An 18,385-nucleotide genomic window follows, 5' to 3' on the forward strand; every position below is an offset into this window, starting at 1 on the left:
CTGCAATTTAGAAGAGCAGTGCACAGGCAGGTCAAAAGACTGTCTCCCAAAAGATAGCGTTTTAGTGGGAAGAACACAGGTCCAAGAGTCATGGAGACATTAGAGGAATGAATTCTCTCTTTGTTACTATTGAGCTGTTCCTTAAACTCTGTTTCCGCATCTGTAAAATGAAACTAATATTTATATCATTGAATTGTTGTGGGAATTAATTAAATAATGCATTTGGAATAATACCTAGCAAAGGATATATAAATATTGCCTATTTAGTTGTTGTTGTTACAGCCACTCGATCAATTTCCTAGTGCACAGGAATTCAACAAGACGTGTTTTTCTTTCTTTCTATGGACAGCAATTTCCATTTTAGAATCATCATTTTAGGCCATTTATAACTGTACCACCTCTCCCTTCCCCATTTTCTAAATTCTATGGCAAGAGCATATGTATGTTGAAATAGCTGGTTTCTGTGTTTTTCTTCTCCATTATACTATAATCTCCTTGAAAACTAATAAAGTATCTCATTCAAATATGTTGCCCTCATATATAATAAAATATGGAAGTTAATCAGTGAATGTTTTTGAACTATTAAGATTTCAGATGCACACTTTCCTCCTCTCACCAAAAAAATCTGATAGGCTATGAAGCTGTAGTAACACCTCAAGAAATTTCATATCATTAGCTTTAAACCAGAAGTCTAGGATGAGGTCCTTTAAGTGTAATTGTGTGACTTTTTAACTGCTACATAATAATTACCACAAACATAGTGATTTAAAATAACATACTTTTGTTATCTCACTCACAGCTGAGGTTTGTTTAGGCTGGGTTTTTATCTTCAGGGTCCCATTAAGTTGGGATCAAGGTATACTTGGGTCTGCCATCTCTTCAGAACAGCGGAAAGGATTTGTTTCCAAGCTCCCTCAGACTGTTGACAGAATTCATGTCCTTGCAACGTTGGGATTCATGGCAGCTTGTTTCTTCAAAGTTAGCAAGGAATATGACACCTCCAGAGCAAGCTTGCTAGCAAGATGGAGTCTTACATAATGTGCAGTAACCACACGAATGGTATCCCATGATCTTGGCCATATAACATAGCATAATAATGATGATGACACCCTATCATTTTTCCCATATTCTGCTGGTTAGAATCAAGTTCTGCTCACACTCAAGAGAAGGAGACTGTTCAAGGTGTAAACATCAGGAAATTGGGGCCCCTGTTATTGTTTAGTCTCTTGGTCACGTCCAACTCTTTGAGACCTAATGGACTGTAGCCTGCCATGCTCCTCTGTCTGTGGGATTTCCCAGGCAAGAATACTGGAGCGGGTTGACATTTCCTTCTCCAAAGGACCTCTGGAGCCACCTTAAGATCTGTTTTCCAAAGTTATGTTTGGGGTGCCCAAGAGTTCTGGACTTCAAGTGCTTTCATTGAGGACTAGGGATTAGATAGTAATGATAGTATTTAACAGTGATATATACATAAGAAGAAAAAATAGAATGTGGGAAAGAATACAAAAAGACTACTTCTGATATAATTCTCCATAATAAAAAATCATGTACCTGAGGCATGTTACTGTACGAACTTAGAAGTATCTATTAGTTGATATGTTATGGTAGAACAATCATTAGAAAGATAATTCATCACACTAGAAGAACAGTACTGTGCATTATAAATTACTGTAATAATACACTGCACCTGATAGTTATTAATTTCAGTGCCATCTGATTTATCATAACATTAAACCACTCTGTATTTGAAGAGAGACAAATGGAAGTTCATTTTCTTGGTGTTCTGAAATATGGGGAAACAAGATGCTCAAGAATAATAATTAGAAGCATAGGGTTACTGTATTTTCTGGACCAGAGTCTGTGATTACATGGATATGATGGTTAAATTTCTTAAGCTCATTATTATTATTTAGCAACCAGTCTGTGTTTTACTAAATGAAGGTGACTGTGAAGCTCTCTTTTGTTGTTTGGTCGCTATGTCGTGGCTGACTCTTGCGACCCTGGTGGACTGTAACCTCTCAGGTTCCTCTGTCTGTGGGATTTCCCAGGCAAGAATACTGGAGTGTGTTGCCATTTCATTCTCCATGGGATCTTCCCAACCCAGGGATTGACCCCGTGTCTCCTGCATTGCATCCAGATTCTTTATTGCTGAGCCACCAGGGAAGCTCGCTTACGTTATATCTGCCTGGAATATTACATTGGCTGCCTAGGTAACCTGGCCAATTTGACTGCCTGAGTCGGGCCTCTTCCTCACCATGGACCCTTGCAACTCTCTTTTAAACCTTCAGACTAATGGACAAAGATCACTTTCCCAGCTTGAGAAGGATTTTTCTAGGTATTCTTCCTCATGGGGCCGCTGAATTAGCATTCAAGTGACTTCAGAAGTCAGGAAGATTCAGTTAGTGAGGAAGCTGTGATATCAAATAATATTGTTAAGCATATGCCCCATTTCCACAGGTCAGATATTAATCATGTCCAGTGGATTATTGCCAGTTAGGAACATGGGCCTCATGATATCCAATAAGTGAGGGAAGTACCTATAATTTCTGTATTTAATTAGTCATGAAGAATTTAATTTTCATTAAGTGTTTAAGTCCAAATATTTACTTATATATTTTATATTTGGTGACTAAAATGCTACAATATGTTATGCCTATCCAATAATCATTCAACAGTCATTTCCCAATCCATATTTAAAAATACACAACATAATTTTGCATATGAATGCTTGAAAAATGATGCCTGTAGCTAATTACCAGCCCCATCCTGGCAATTTGGGCTTTTATTAGAAATGAGCTTTAAGTGGAATGACTTGAAAGCTTTTCATGCCATACTGGGGGCTTCCCTGGTGGCTCAGATGGTAAAGAATCCTCCCCAAAATGTAGGAGACCCAGGTTTGATCCCTGGGTCAGGAAGAGCCCTTGGAGAAGGGAATGAGTACCCACTCCAGTATTCTTGCCTTGAGAATTCCATGGGCAGAGGAGCCTGATGGGCTACAATCCATGAGCCCATGACTGAGCAACTAACACTTTCACACTTTCATGTTGCTTTGATTCTTTGGGGCAGTCAAAGCTCTCTGTGGTATCCTCTGCTCTTCACTCTTTCATGAGTAAGCACCTATTGTATACATAGTACTATTTTACATTTTGGAGCTATGACAATGTGTACGATAAAACCCCTGCCTTCAACAAGCTTATCAGTGAAATGGAAATTGAGAAGAAGGCAGAAAAAAACAGCTATGTAACATAATTCAAATAGTGATGAATACTATGTTGGAAAACAGAAAAAAGGGTGTCTTAGTCACTTAGAGATGCTATTAAAAAAAAAAAGAACTGCCAAAGTTGGGTGGCTTATAAATCAAATTTATTTCTCACAGTGCTGGAGGCATTGTGAAGTCCAAGATCAAGACACAAACATTCAGCCCGTAACACAAAATATAAGTTTAAGAAGATGATAATAGAGAAGGTTTAGAGTTCTAGTTGTTGTTGTTCAGTCACCCAGTTGTGTCTGACTCTTTGAGACCCTATTCTCAGTTGGGGGTGATTCAAAATTTTTTTGTATGGCAAAAAGAATCCTTCTGATTTTGTCCCAAGTTTAGCTGTTATATCTCTTCTTTAAAATGACATTAGCCCCAGTATCACAGCCTTGTGCTCATTCGTATTTAAGCTAATGCCTAAAGTTCAGCCCTGGGATTTCTTTGGAAGGAAGGATGGTAAAGCTGAAACTCCAGTACTTTGGCCACCTCATGAAAAGAGTTGACTCATTGGAAAAGACTCTGATGCTGGGAGGGATTGGGGGCAGGAGGAGAAGGGGACGACAGAGGATGAGATGGCTGGATGGCATCACCGACTTGATGGACCAGAGTCCGAGTGAACTCCGGGAGTTGGTGATGAACAGGGAGGCCTGGTGTGCTGCGATTCATGGGGTTGCAAAGAGTCGGACACGACTGAGCGACTGAACTGAACTGAACTGAACTGAAAGTTGAAAATATTTTTTCAATGCTGTATTTCACCTTATTTTCAACAGATGTGAAACATAAATATGTTTATTTTTTACAACTTCTTAATTTTTTCTGACAGTTTAAATTATATATATATATATGTATGTATGTATGTATACACAGTTGTTCCACATGGCTTCTGCCAAATCAGTACCACCACTTCCTCCCACAGTCTCATTTCCCAGAATGCCTTTCCCTCTATGGTACCTGTTTAATCACCTAGAAGAACTTGGGTAAATTGGATGGTGGGGAAGGAGAAGCAGTTTTTCTCCAGAGGCAGTGGCAGCCAGATGTTTACCTTTGCCAAACAAAGAATGTGGAAGCCATTCAAACATCTTGTCTTAAAAGACCAAAAAAAAAAAAAAAACCCAATAAAAATGGCTGTGGAAATGTTCCAGGTTAAAGGAGGCTAACATGACAACCACATGCAACATCCAATCCTAAGCTGGATCCTGTATTGAAGAAAATTAAAATGCTATAAAGGATATTATTAATTCAACTGGAAAAACTTGAATGCAAATAACCAGTTGGGAAAAAGCATTATATCATTGTTAATTTACTGGAGTTGAAAACTGTATTGTGATTATGTAAGAGACTATTTCTACTCAGATGAACTGCACAAAAAAATCTTTAAGAATAAAAAGTCATAATTTAAGAAATTTACCCTCAAGTGGTTCAGAAAAAAAAAAAAAGTGTGCGTGTTTGTGTGTAGGATGGGAAGCAATAAAGCAAATGTAGCAATTAAAAAAAAATAGGTGAGTGTGTATAGTGAGTGTTTTGTACTATTTAAAATTTGGCAGGACTTCCCTGGTGGTCCAGTGGTTAGAATCTGCTTTCCTTTACAGGGGACATGGGCTCCATCCCTGGTCAGGGAAGATCCCACATGATGTGGGGCAACTAAACCTGCGCACCACAACTGCTGAAGCCCACACACCTAGAGCCTGTGCTCCACAGCGAGAGAAACCACGGCGCTGAGAAGTCCATGCACCATAAGGAAGAGTAGCCCTGCTTACGGCAACTGGAGAAAGCCCGCATGCAGGATAAAAACCAGTGCAGCCAAAAGTAAATAAATAAATAAAACTTGACAAGTTCCTTGAAATTATTTTCAAATTTTCAAAAAGAAAGTTTTAATTGTTCTCTCACATGATTAGATTTGATGACAAAATGACCTCTTTACTAGTAGAAAAAGGGTTAGGTGGTAAAGTCTATGATCTGCAGTGGCCAAAGAGTTGTTTAAATGCTCCTTTGTAGTTTCCTGAAGCAAAATAACTAGAGAAGGAAAGACTAGAATCTCAAGTAGATTTTGTAGTAGAACACTAGAAGCTGTGACTCCATTAGATTACATGGTAATGGGGAATTAAGGTTGTAGATGCACTTAAATTTGCTAATCAGCTAACTCTAAAATATTACAGATTATCTGGGGCTTGCCACGTAGCTCAGTTGGTAAAGAATCTGCCTGCTGATGCAGGAGACGTGGGTTTGATCCCTGAGTCAGAAATATCCCCTGAAGTAGGAAATGACAACCTGCTCCAATATTCTTGCCTAGAAAATTCCATGGACAGAGAAGCCTGGCAGGCTACTAAGTGACATGACTTTTTGTATTTTCTTTTTGTATTTTAATACTAAATTCAAACTTTTATTCCATGAGGCAACTTAGAACACTAGGGTTATGACTATTTATATTAGTAATAGCAATAACATCAGTAAATCATCTTTATAAAATTATATATAATCTCTTTTGAATCCTACAAAAGTATTCTAAAGGAGTCCAGAGATGAGAAATGTTTTTCTTAAATGTTTATAATAAGTGGAGCTAGAATCTGGATCCAGGCAAGACCTTTGACTCAAATTCTTACATTCTTCCACGGAAGTTCTTTGCTGAGTTCATTCATCCATTCACTCACTCATCAAATAGTTATGGAATGCCCATAATATACTAAGGAATGTGCTACCACAGTCTGTTATAGCATATTGTATATTTATTTTAACATGTAATAAAGATTGATAACCTGTTAATGCATAGCAGTGGAATTGTCATAGGGCATATTCTATTTTCCTACTTGCTCATGACAATAAGGAAAGGCCAGAATTTTATGAGATTCCAAATGGGGACTCCATTTTCAGGAATGTACCTAGTTTTGATGTAAAACTTTTATTTTTTTTAATTTTATTTTATTTTTAAACTTTACATAATTGTATTAGTAAGAACAAACTCTTCGTATATCTTTATGCGTCTGCCCATAAACATGAAGGTAATTAGCTCTTTCACTTTTATCAAAATCTTTAAGTGGTGTTTCACATGGAAGAAAAAGAGATGTATGGTCTCATTTCTAATAAAAATAATATTTGATTAGCTAATTTCTTTAATATGATATAAATGATCAAACTCCTGATACTTATTTCAAGACTGATTCACTGTAATTATCTACCAGTGAATTATTCTCATTCAATTTATTCAGAACAGTAACTCTGAAACTTATTTGACCATAAAACTCTAAAAATTATATTTTCCAAACTCCAAAGGCTCATGAACTCTAATGCTAGCATACAGGAGAAAGGAAAAACTTGTCTCCTAGAAAAACTAATAGCTTCATGGGCTGACACTAGATTTAATTTATATGTTTAATATACAATAACCACCAGATACATCATCCATACACAATTTGAATCAGTAGTCATTTACAAGATGACACACGATGAGATGGTTATTGGAAGGGGCTGCCTGTGTGTAGATGGGCAGTTTGAATATCATGCCTTCATTCATGTCACAGTAATTTTTCTAGTCTTCTCTGAGGTGATACACCTCAGGCAATTTTTGCATTAAAAATAACTATCTATGTCTGCATCTCTATTCCCAGTAGCATTGACATATATACAACACCATGGATAAAATAGATAGCTAGTGGGAAACTGCTATATAACACAAGGAGCTCAGCTTGGTGCTCTGTGATGACCTAGAGTGTTGGAATGGGGGTGTGATGGAGGCTAAAGAGGGAGGGGATGTAAGTATATACGTAGCTGATTCACTTTGATGTAGAGCAGAAACTAATACAATACTGTAAAGCAATTGTGCTCCAATAATAAAATTAAAAAATAACTAAGTAAATCTATGCAATTTTTGAACCCACTTACATGATACATTTTAGAAAAACAATGTTCCTAGTATCTGGTTCCCCTGAAGTTTTGTTTGTTAATTTTTCCAGAACACAAATTGATACCACACCAAGCAGTTTGGGAAAAGCTAATCTCATTTCTCTCTCTTTGCTGCTTCTAGTCACAACACTGAGACGGCGGTTTTATAAACACAGAGTTTATATGTGACTGTATTTATCTCTGGCTTCACTCCAAAATGAAACAGAAATTACATCGGCATAATCATTTCTTTTGTTTCTTTCCTCTGGCCTGTATCACTGACAGAGTTCTGGTGACAGAATGACAACATCACGCCAACTTTTAGTCACTTACAGGGTAAATTCCTTTTTTAAAAGTGTCACACTGGGAACATAAATGCAAAGACCGGATTCCCATGTGCAAAGTGAATAGAAGTGATTTTATAATAAGCCAGAGCCTCTAAACAGAGATCTATTTGGATTTAGATAATTGAGCTCATCTTTATCAATGAAATTTTCCTCAACACTCTTTCCTTCTTCTCTGCCTAACGACTTCTTTTCTTAGACTTCCTTTCCTGAGGCCCAAGTTCAGACTAGCTATGTTTCCACTGTGCTCCTGGACACATTCCAATGTTCCAAGCACAGCATTTTCTCCCACTGTGATTTCTCAATCTCCCAATGTGATTTCCTCTTTGTTTTGGTGTATTTACTACTGGAGTGTAAAGTCTTTATGGACAGAGACTATTTCTCTGGTTCACTGTTGTATTGTTAGTGCCTTGCATGATATCTGGTACATAGTATGTGCTCAATAAATATTTGGGAAATCTCTCCCCTCTTCATATATATATGCACACATATACATACATATATGTGTGTGTATCAAAATAAAGACAGATCAAGAATGAACAATTATAAGGGCATAATGTCTCATGTTATAATCATAGTGTTGGTAACTATGCAATGAATGCTAAGAATGCAATGTCAACAATCTCTGATATCTTTACTATATATTACATTGGCTTAATACTTGTTAACAATTGATTGGCTGAAAATTTCAATGCTTAAAATGAGTGGTTTTTTTTCTAAATAAATTTCCTAAACTGAGTATTGAATAATGTCAGCAGTCCGTGGGGTCACTAGGAGTCAGATACTACTGAGTGACTTCACTTTATTTTTTCACTTTCATGCATTGGAGAAGGCAATGGCACCCCACTCCAGTACTCTTGCCTGGAGAATCCCAGGGACGGGGGAGCCTGGTGGGCTGCTGTCTATGGGGTCGCACAGAGTCAGACACGACTGAAACGACTTAGCAACAGCAGCAGCAGCAACTAGATTTCAGATACACACATGCTTTCTTAAAGTATCCATTTTTCATTTTCCTTCTTTCCTTTTTTCTTTCCTTTTTTCCTTCCTTTCCATTTTATTTTTGTTGTGTTCTTATTTGGGAAATACTTTTGGCTATCAAACAGTTAAATTCAAGGCACAACTGCTGAGTTTAGATTCCATAAGGTTGATGCTTTTGTTATTAATTTTAAATGGACCTATGCTATGTAGCTGCCATTATGAAAGCAATTGTAATTTTTCCCATTTTATAATCTTTTCAGATACACCCTTGAGTGTCTTAACTACTCTTTGAGTAGCGGTTGAAAGTGAAAGTGAAGTCGCTCAGTTGTGTTCGACTCTTTGCGACCCCATGGACTGTAGCCTCCTCTGTCCATGGGATTTTCCAGGCAAGAGTACTGGAGTGGGTTGCCATTTCCTTCTCCAGAGGATCTTCCCAACCCAGGGATCAAACCTGGGTTTCCCACATTGTAGGCAGATGCTTTACCATCTGAGCCACCAGGGAAGTTAATTAGTAGAGGTTACAATGCTACAAATGCTGTACACTGTAGGTGATGGATTTCTAAGGAACTTGAAAATCATGTAGTCTCCAATGGGAAAAACTGGGAAAGACTTGATAATTCATATATTAGTTGGGATTCTCCAGAGAAACAGAACCAAAAGCGTGGATGGATATATAGATAAGAGAGACAAAAAGAGAGAGAGGGGGATTGTAAGGAACTGGTTCATGTAACTGTGAAAGCTGACAAATCTAAAATATGCATGATATACTGGCAAACTAAAAACCCAACAAAGAGTTGATGCTGTAATGCAAATCTGAAGGCAGTCTGTTGGCAGAACATTCTTTTCTTTGAGGGAGGTCAATCTTTTTTCTATTCAGACCTTCAAATGATTGTGAGGCCCACCCACATTAAGGAGAGTAATATTTGTTACTCAAAATCCACTGTTTTAAATGTTAAACTCATCTAAAAAATATTTTTACAGAAACATATAGAATGATGTTTGAAGAAATATCTGGGTACTGTGACCTAACCAAGTTGACCCAGAAAATTAACAATTATAGTCCATATAGCGCATCTCTTCTCTTTTACTGTGCTTAACTAGACCGTTCAGGTATGACCTAAATCAAATCCCTTATGATTACTCAGTGGAAGTGAGAAATAGATTTAAGGGACTAGATCTGATAGAGTGCCTGATGAACTATGGACGGACGTTCATGATATTGTACATGAGACAGGGATCAAGAACATCCCCATGGAAAAGAAATGCAAGAAAGCAAAATGACTGTCTGAGGAGGCCTTACAAATAGCTGTGAAAAGAAGTGAAAAGCAAAGGAAAAAAGAAAAGAAATATCCATTTGAATGCAGAGTTCCAAAGAATAGCAAGAAGAGATAAGAAAGCCTTCCTCAGCGATCAATGCAAAAAAAGAGGAAAACAATAGAATGGGAAAGGCGAGAGATCTCTTCAAGAAAATTAGAGATACCAAGGGAACATTTCATGCAAAGATGGGCTCGATAAAGGACAGAAATGCTATGGACCTAAGAGAAGCAGAAGATATTAAGAAGAGGTGGCAAGAATACATAGAAGAACTGTACAAAAAACATCTTCATGACCCAGATAATCATGATGGTGTGATCACTCACCTAGAGCCAGACATCCTGGAATGTGAAGTTAAGTGGGCCTTAGGAAGCATCACTATGAACAAAGCCAGTGGAGGTGATGGAATTCCAGCTGAGCTATTTCAAATCCTGAAGGATGATGCTATGAAAGTGTGGCACTCAATATGTCAGCAAATTTGGAAAACTCATCAGTAGTCACAGGCATGAAAAGGTCAGTTTTCATTCCAATCCCAAAGAAAGGCAATGCCAAAGAATGCTCAAACTACCGCACAATAGCACTCATCTCACACGCTAGTAAAGTAATGCTCAAAATTCTCCAAGCCAGGCTTCAGCAATACTTGAATCATGAACTTCAGATGTTCAAGCTGGTTTTAGAAAAGGCAGAGGAACCAGAGATCAAATTGCCAACATTTGCTGGATCATTGAAAGCAAGAGAGTTCCAGAAAAACATCTATTTCTGCATTATTGACTATGCCAAAGCGTCTGCCTGTGTGGATAACAGCAAACTGTGGAAAATTCTTCAAGAGATGGGAATACCAGACCACCTGACTTGTCTTTTGATAAACCTGTATGCAGGTCAGGAAGCAACAGTTAGAACTGGACATGGAACAGACTGGTTCCAGATAGGAAAAGGAGTACATCAAGGCTGTATATTGTCACCCTGCTTATTTAACTTCTATGCAGAGTACATCATGAGAAACGCTTGCCTGAAAGAAGCACAAGCTGGAATCAAGATTGCTGGGAGAAATATCAATAACCTTAGATATGTAGATGACACCACCCTTATGGCAGAAAGCGAAGAAGAACTAAAAAGCCTCTTGATGAAAGTGAAAGTGGAGAGTGAAAAAGTTGGCTTAAAGCTCAACATTCAGAAAACTAAAATCATGGCATCTGGTCCCATCACTTCATGGGAAATAGATGGGAAAACAGTGGAAACAGTGTCACTTTATTTTTCTGGGCTCCAAAATCACTGCTGATGGTGACTGCAGCCATGAAATTAAAAGATGTTTGCTCCTTGGAAGGAAACTTATGACCAACCTAGATAGCATATTCAAAAGCAGAGACATTACTTTGCCAACAAGGGTCCGTCTAGTCAAGGCTATGCTTTTTCCAGTAGTCATGTATGGATGTGAGAGTTGGACTTTAAAGAAAGTTGAGCACCGAAGAATTGATGCTTTTGAACTGTGGTGTTGGAGAAGACTCTTGAGAGTCCCTTGGACTTCAAGGAGATCCAACAACCAGTTGGATCTCTTCAAGGAGATCCAACCAAAGGGACAGTGATCAGTCCCTTTCTGATCACTCAGAAAGGAGATCAGTTCTGAGTGTTCACTAGAAGGACTGTTGTTGAAGCAGAAACTCCAATACTTTGGCCACTCAAAGTGGCCAAAGAGCTGACTCATTTGAAAAGACCCTGATGTTGGGAGGGATTGGGGGCAGGAGGAGAAGGGGGTGACAGAGGATGAGATGGTTGGATTGCATCACCGGCTTGATGGACTTGGGTTTGGGTGAACTCCAGGAGTTGGTGATGGACAGGGAGGCCTGATGTGCTGTGGTTCATGGGGTCGCAAAGTGTCAGACAGAACTGAGAGACTGAACTGAACTGAACCGACATAAACAGTTTAGAAAGGCAAAGCTATTATGGGAATCCTCGTTGGGATTTCTTCCCCGAGACCAAGGAGTATTTAAGCAAAACAGGCAGCAAATGGAATTATTAGTTTTTACCATTAAATTTAGTATAGGCTCTGCCGTCAGTTTGTGTGGCTACAGATACTCATTTAAGTTGTTCTAAAACAGTGTGCATCAGTTTCCTCATTGTAAAAAATAACTATAAATCCCCAGTGATGTTGTAAGTGGCATATACATTGGAGAAAACAATTATTCCAATTGACTGGTCATCTGTGATAAATGCAGAGTTTCTGATATTGGTTATTGAAAATAGAAAAGCAGAGACAAGAAACTGGCTCTAAATTTAGAATATAAGATATAATTGGATTCTAAATTTGACAAAAGGGTTGTTCCTTATCCCCAGTCAATAATGAGTACTAGACACTAAGTACGCGCAACATTTTCTTTGATGCTCGTTTGTACACCAGTTGCTTTTGATCCACGTCTGAATTCTCCCATGAAGCACACTCAAGAGTTCTTGTAAAAATATTTGTCTACATGAGAAAATAAAGTCCCATGATTTTGCCATGTGGCAAGACAGGTGGCCATCTGGAGAGTTTCTATATTGTAGATGAGAATGTCCTTCCCTGAGGATAAACAAAGTATCCAAGGAGTTTGTCATGAGGTAGACCAGGTGCTCACAATACCACACAAGAAACATACTTTGCAGTGGAATCTGATCTCTTCTTGATGCATGCAAGTTTCATTATAGATAATGGGAATTACATGTGTATTTTCAGAAAGCACTATGCTGGGTGAACTGCAACGGAAAAGAAAACACAGGCATGAGATTTTAAAAGAAGTTAAAAAAAAAGAATAAGAAACAAGAAAGAAAAGAAACCCCAAACATTATGCCTCTCTACTCCTATGGTGATAATAAAAACTGTGGATGCTGAAAATGAAAGCGTGTACTTTTTAAAGAAACTAAATGTAGTTTCATGCCCTCCCACCTATGTGTAAGCTCAGATTCAAGATTATATTTGGCAACTAGTATTTTAGCTATTCATTTGCTTCCATAGAACAGTAGGTATATTGCATGAGGGTGCTGACTCTATTTTTTTCTTTTCAGTTATTTATTTTCAATGATTTTAAAATATTATAATTAAAAATTCTGGAATTAATATAACTGTATAAATATAATTTTTTTTACTATGTAGAGACTAGAAAATATAGGCTTTTCATTTATATATCAAAGTATCCTTCAAATAAAAGCAATAGTTATATGTAGTGTCAAAATATATTCAAGATTTCAATTTTAGGCAATAGTTGATAAGAATAAAAACTAATTCCTATTAAAACAAGTAGCTTCAAAACCTCAAAAGATAGTACTTTTTTGAGGTATGTAAATTTTGACGATGTGTAAATATTTTTAATTCTTTCAACATAGCTAAATACAAACTGTTAGCAAGGATTAAAGTCTTGCAAAAAAAAAATTCTTGGCAAAACAATAAAACAGAAGGAAAAAAACAGAAAATATTGAGTCAGTCTCATAAAAGGAAGTAAATAGACTGTAAATAGAAATTGTTTTATTGCCAAATCAATTCATTTTTGGCAAGCTGCATGGTAATATGATGTCTTATATATTGTGCTGAAATAGTTTTCACTGTGAGTTGTGAATAGACCCGTTACTAATGATTAACATTTGCTACATGATAGTTCATATTCACAATAGAGTAGATATGGTTTCTGCAATATAATTAATCAAATGCCATGAGAATTTTCTTCTTTTTTCTTTTTTAACTGACCAACATCCAATTATCCCTGTGTGTGGTTTCTGTATACAAAGAGAAGATGGTTTCTCCTTCACGTTGCCACCATGACCCCTGGGGCTGTTAAAATTAAGATCCCAGCCACTACTTAGATTTGCCTGGGCAATTAATAATTCTAGAACTTATTCTACTGGATAGATTTTCCAGCATTTTAATAATAAAGTTGTTAATGATAATTATGATGATGGCCTTTGGAACCTACTCTATACTTTACATAAATCACTGTTCCTTCTCACAATAATCCTGATATATATATATGTGTGTATATATATATATATATATGTATATATGTACTCCCAGAAAAATGCTTATTATAGATGAGGAAACTGGGCTCATAATACTAAGTAACTTGTCCTTGTGGTGACATAAATGTGAAGGAAATCCAAATAAGAGGGAATATGAATGTACATATAGTTGATTCACTTTGCTGTACAGCAGAAACTAACAGCATTGTAAAGTAAATATACACCAATAAAAATTAATTTTAAAAAGCTAAATAACTTTTCTACTATTGTATAGCTAGAAAGTGTCTGAATGACTAAGCCCAAAGATCTGAGACCCTACTGCCTATCTTTATGTGGTAAATGCTTATCATGTAATCAAGAATTAAGTGACTCTATATTAGATGTGGTCAAATACAAATTTAATAATCTACGACAAATAGTTTTTTATATGAAAATTTTTCACATATATATTTTCTGATGTAATTTCTTAATTTTACTATTGTCCAAGTAACAAACTATATCATTGCTTTGATATATTTTAAAATACAGTATAATGATTATAAATTTTATTGTAGAAGAAAATGCCTTTAAAATAAAAAATATATATGTGTCATGAATATTTGTTGATAACAGAATGTTCAGCATATTTTATATTCTAGAATTAGAGGGCATCAAACAGCATCAAAGTACCAAGTTATGTTGCTTACCTCAGTCATAATGTAAATCCATTATTAGAAATAACAATGTACTAATATTGCTGAAGTTTGGGGGCATTGATTTCCTGACCAAATGCTCCATATTTTATAGTTCCCTACGAGTGCATAAGTGGTAGTAACTTTTGCTAGCAGAATGGATGCTAGGTGCTTAATTTTTTTTCCCCAAAGTTTTTGAAATAGAAAAAAAAACTTCCTTCTGTTTGACTCAAATTGGGTTTCCATATGTGTAGGGTCAAAGGTTGGAAATAAAAGTATCAAATTTTGGCCTGCTCTACTCAAACAGCCTGCCCAAATGTGTGAGAGCTTTCCCAGAGGAAAGTTGCCGTTTTCTTTTTCCTCTTACTTCTCCTAGTAAGAGGTCCATGCTAACTCTGCTGAATAAGAGCATTCTAATTCTGCCTTGTAAGTGATCTGAGTCTTCTCTTGTATTTATTCTTCAGGAATTGACTGCACTATGAACCGTTAAAATGCTTGTTATAAGTGCATAAATTTGGAAAGCTACTAATCTTCTTCACCCTGAGTTTGACATTGCCACGTTCTACTTGGTAACATTTGATGTTCTCTATCTCTTAACTAACTACTATTTTAAGATGAGAGCTAGAGGGTGAACCAACAAAAAAAATAGAGACATCATGAGCTTGATCCTTTTTACTCTGCTGAATGGTTGATCTTTAACAATTACTTTACATTTTAAGAATAAAAATTTTTTTGCTGGCTTTCAACATTTAGAAAATATCTGGAAATTTAAAATTTTACCAAAAAGTATGCTAAAGGATTCTTTACAAAGGCTTAAGTTAGGATGTCAACTTGAAATATCTACTATCAAAAATAAACATGAAGAAATATCTATGACCTTTATTCTTCTTAATTATTTATCAATATACTCTATACTTTATAATGTTGTGGAATCATACCTTAGAGATATTGTGGGTTCAGTTCTAGACGACTTCAATGCAGCAAATATCACAGTAAAGTGAATCACATGAAACTTTTGCTTTCCTGGTACTCATAAAAGTTATTTTTATACTATAAGGTAGTCTATTAACTGTGCAATAGCATTATGTCTAAAAAAACAATATCCATAATTTAGTAAAAATACCTTATTCCCAGTTCAGTTCAGTTCAGTCGCTCAGTCATGTCCGACTCTTTGCGACCCCATGAATCGCAGCACTCCAGGCCGCCCTGTCCATCACTAACTCCCAGAGTTCACTCAGACTCACTTCCATCGAGTCAGTGATGCCATCCAGCCATCTCATCCTCTGTCGTCCCCTTCTCCTCCTGCCCCCAATCCCTCCCAGCATCAGAGTCTTTTCCAATAAGTCAACTCTTCGCATGAGGTGGCCAAAGTACTAGAGTTTCAGCTTCAGCATCATTCCTTCCAAAGAAATCCCAGGGCTGAACTCCTTCAGAATGGACTGGTTGGAGCTCCTTGCAGTCCAAGGGACTCTCAAGAGTCTTCTCCAACACCACAGTTCAAAAGCATCAATTCTTCGGTGCTCAGCTTTCTTCACAGTCCAACTCTCACATCCATACATGAGCATTGGAAAAACCATAACCTTGACTAGATGGACCTTTGTTGGCAAAGTAATGCCTCTGCTTTTCAATATGCTATCTAGGTTGGTCATAACCTTCCTTGCAAGGAGTAAGCATCTTTTAATTTCATGGCTGCAGTCACCATCTGCAGTGATTTTGGAGCCCAGAAAAATAAAGTGACACTGTTTCCACTGTTTCCCCATTTATTTCCCATGAAGTGATGGGACCAGATGCCATGATCTTCGTTTTCTAAATGTTGAACTTTAAGCCAATTTTTTCACTCTCTACTTTCACTTTCATCAAGAGGCTTTATAGTTCCTCTTCACTTTCTGCCATAAGGGTGGTGTCATCTGCATATCTGAGGTTATTGATATTTCTCCTGGCAATCTTGATTCCAGTTTGTGCTTCTTCCAGCCCAGCGTTTCTCATGATGTACTCTGCATATAAGTTAAATAAGCAGGGTGACAATATACCTTATTCTAAAAAATGCTAATTCAGACTGAAATTAAAGGAAGTGGGGAAAACCACTAGACTATTCAGGTATGACTTAAATCAAATCCCTTATGATTATACAGTGGAAGTGAGAAATAGATTTAAGGGACTAGATCTGATAGAGTACCTGATGAACTATGGATGGAGGTTCATGACATTGTACAGGAGACAGGGATCAAGACCATCCATGGAAAAGAAATGCAAAAAAGCAAGATGGCTGTCTGAGGAGGCCTTACAAATAGCTGTGAAAAGAAGAGAAGTGAAAAGCAAAGGAGAAAAGGAAAGACATAAGCATCTGAATGCAGAGTTCCAAAGAATAGCAAGAAGAGATAAGAAAGCCTTCTTCAGCAATCAATGCAAAGAAATAGAGGAAAACAACAGAATGGGAAAGACTAGAGATCTCTTCAAGAAAATCAGAGATACCAAGGGAACATTTCATGCAAAGATGGACTCGATAAAGGACAGAAATGCTATGGACCTAAGAGAAGCAGAAGATATTAAGAAGAGGTGGCAAGAATACACAGAAGAACTGTACAAAAAACATCTTCATGACCAAGATAATCATGATGGTGTGATCACTCACCTAGAGCCAGACATCCTGGAATGTAAAGTCAAGTGGGCCTTAGAAAGTATCACTATGAACAAAGCTAGTGGAGGTGATGGAATTTCAGTTGAGCTATTTCAAATCCTGAAAGATGATGTTGTGAAAGTGCTACACTCAATATGCAAGCAAATTGGGAAAACTCAGCAGTGGCCACAGGACTGGAAAAGGTCAGTTTGTATTCCAATCCCAAAGAAAGGCAATGCCAAAGAATGCTCAAACTACCGCACAATTGCACTCATCTCACACGCTAGTAAAGTAATGCTCAAAATTCTCCAAGCCAGGCTTCAGCAATACGTGAACCGTGAACTTCCTGATGTTCAAGCTGGTTTTAGAAGAGGCAGGGGAACCAGAGATCAAATTGCCAACATCTGCTGGATCATGGGAAAAGCAAGAGAGTTCCAGAAAAACATCTATTTCTGCTTCATTGACTATTCCAAGGCCTTTGACTGTGTGGATCACAATAAACTGTGGAAAATTCTTCAAGAGATGGGAATACCAGACCACCTGATTTGCCTCTTGAGAACTTTGTATGCAGGTCAGGAAGCAACAGTTAGAACAGGACAACAGACTGGTTCCAAATAGGAAAAAGAGTTAGTCAAGGTTGTATATTGTCACCCTGTTTATTTAACTTATATGCAGAGTACATCATGAGAAATGCTGGGCTGGAAGAAGCACAAGCTGTAATCAAGATTGCCAGGAGAAATATCAATAACCTCAGAAATATCAATAACCTCAGATGACATCACCCTTATGGCAGTAAGTGAAGAGGAACTATAAAGCCTCTTGATGAAAGTGAAAGTAGAGAGTGAAAAAGTTGGCTTAAAGCTCAACATTCAGAAAATGAAGATCATGGCATCTGGTCCCATCACTTCATGGGAAATAAATGGGGAAACAGTGAAAACAGTGTCACACTTTATTTTTTGGGCTCCAAAATCACTGCAGATGGTGACTGCAGCCATGAAATTAAAAGATGCTTACTCCTTGCAAGGAAGGTTATGACCAACCTAGATAGCATATTGAAAAGCAGAGGCATTACTTTGCCAACAAAGGTCCATCTAGTCAAGGTTATGGTTTTTCCAATGCTCATGTATGGATGTGAGAGTTGGACTGTGAAGAAAGCTGAGCACTGAAGAATTGATGCTTTTGAACTGTGGTGTTGGAGAAGACTCTTGAGAGTCCCTTGGACTGCAAGGAGCTCCAACCAGTCCATTCTGAAGGAGTTCAGCCCTGGGATTTCTTTGGAAGGAATGATGCTGAAGCTGAAACTCTAGTACTTTGGCCACCTCATGTGAAGAGTTGACTTATTGGAAAA

The sequence above is a fragment of the Bison bison genome, unplaced genomic scaffold, assembly GCF_000754665.1.
Source record: "Bison bison bison isolate TAMUID 2011002044 unplaced genomic scaffold, Bison_UMD1.0 scf7180017864384, whole genome shotgun sequence".
In the NCBI taxonomy this organism is placed as follows: domain Eukaryota; kingdom Metazoa; phylum Chordata; class Mammalia; order Artiodactyla; family Bovidae; genus Bison; species Bison bison.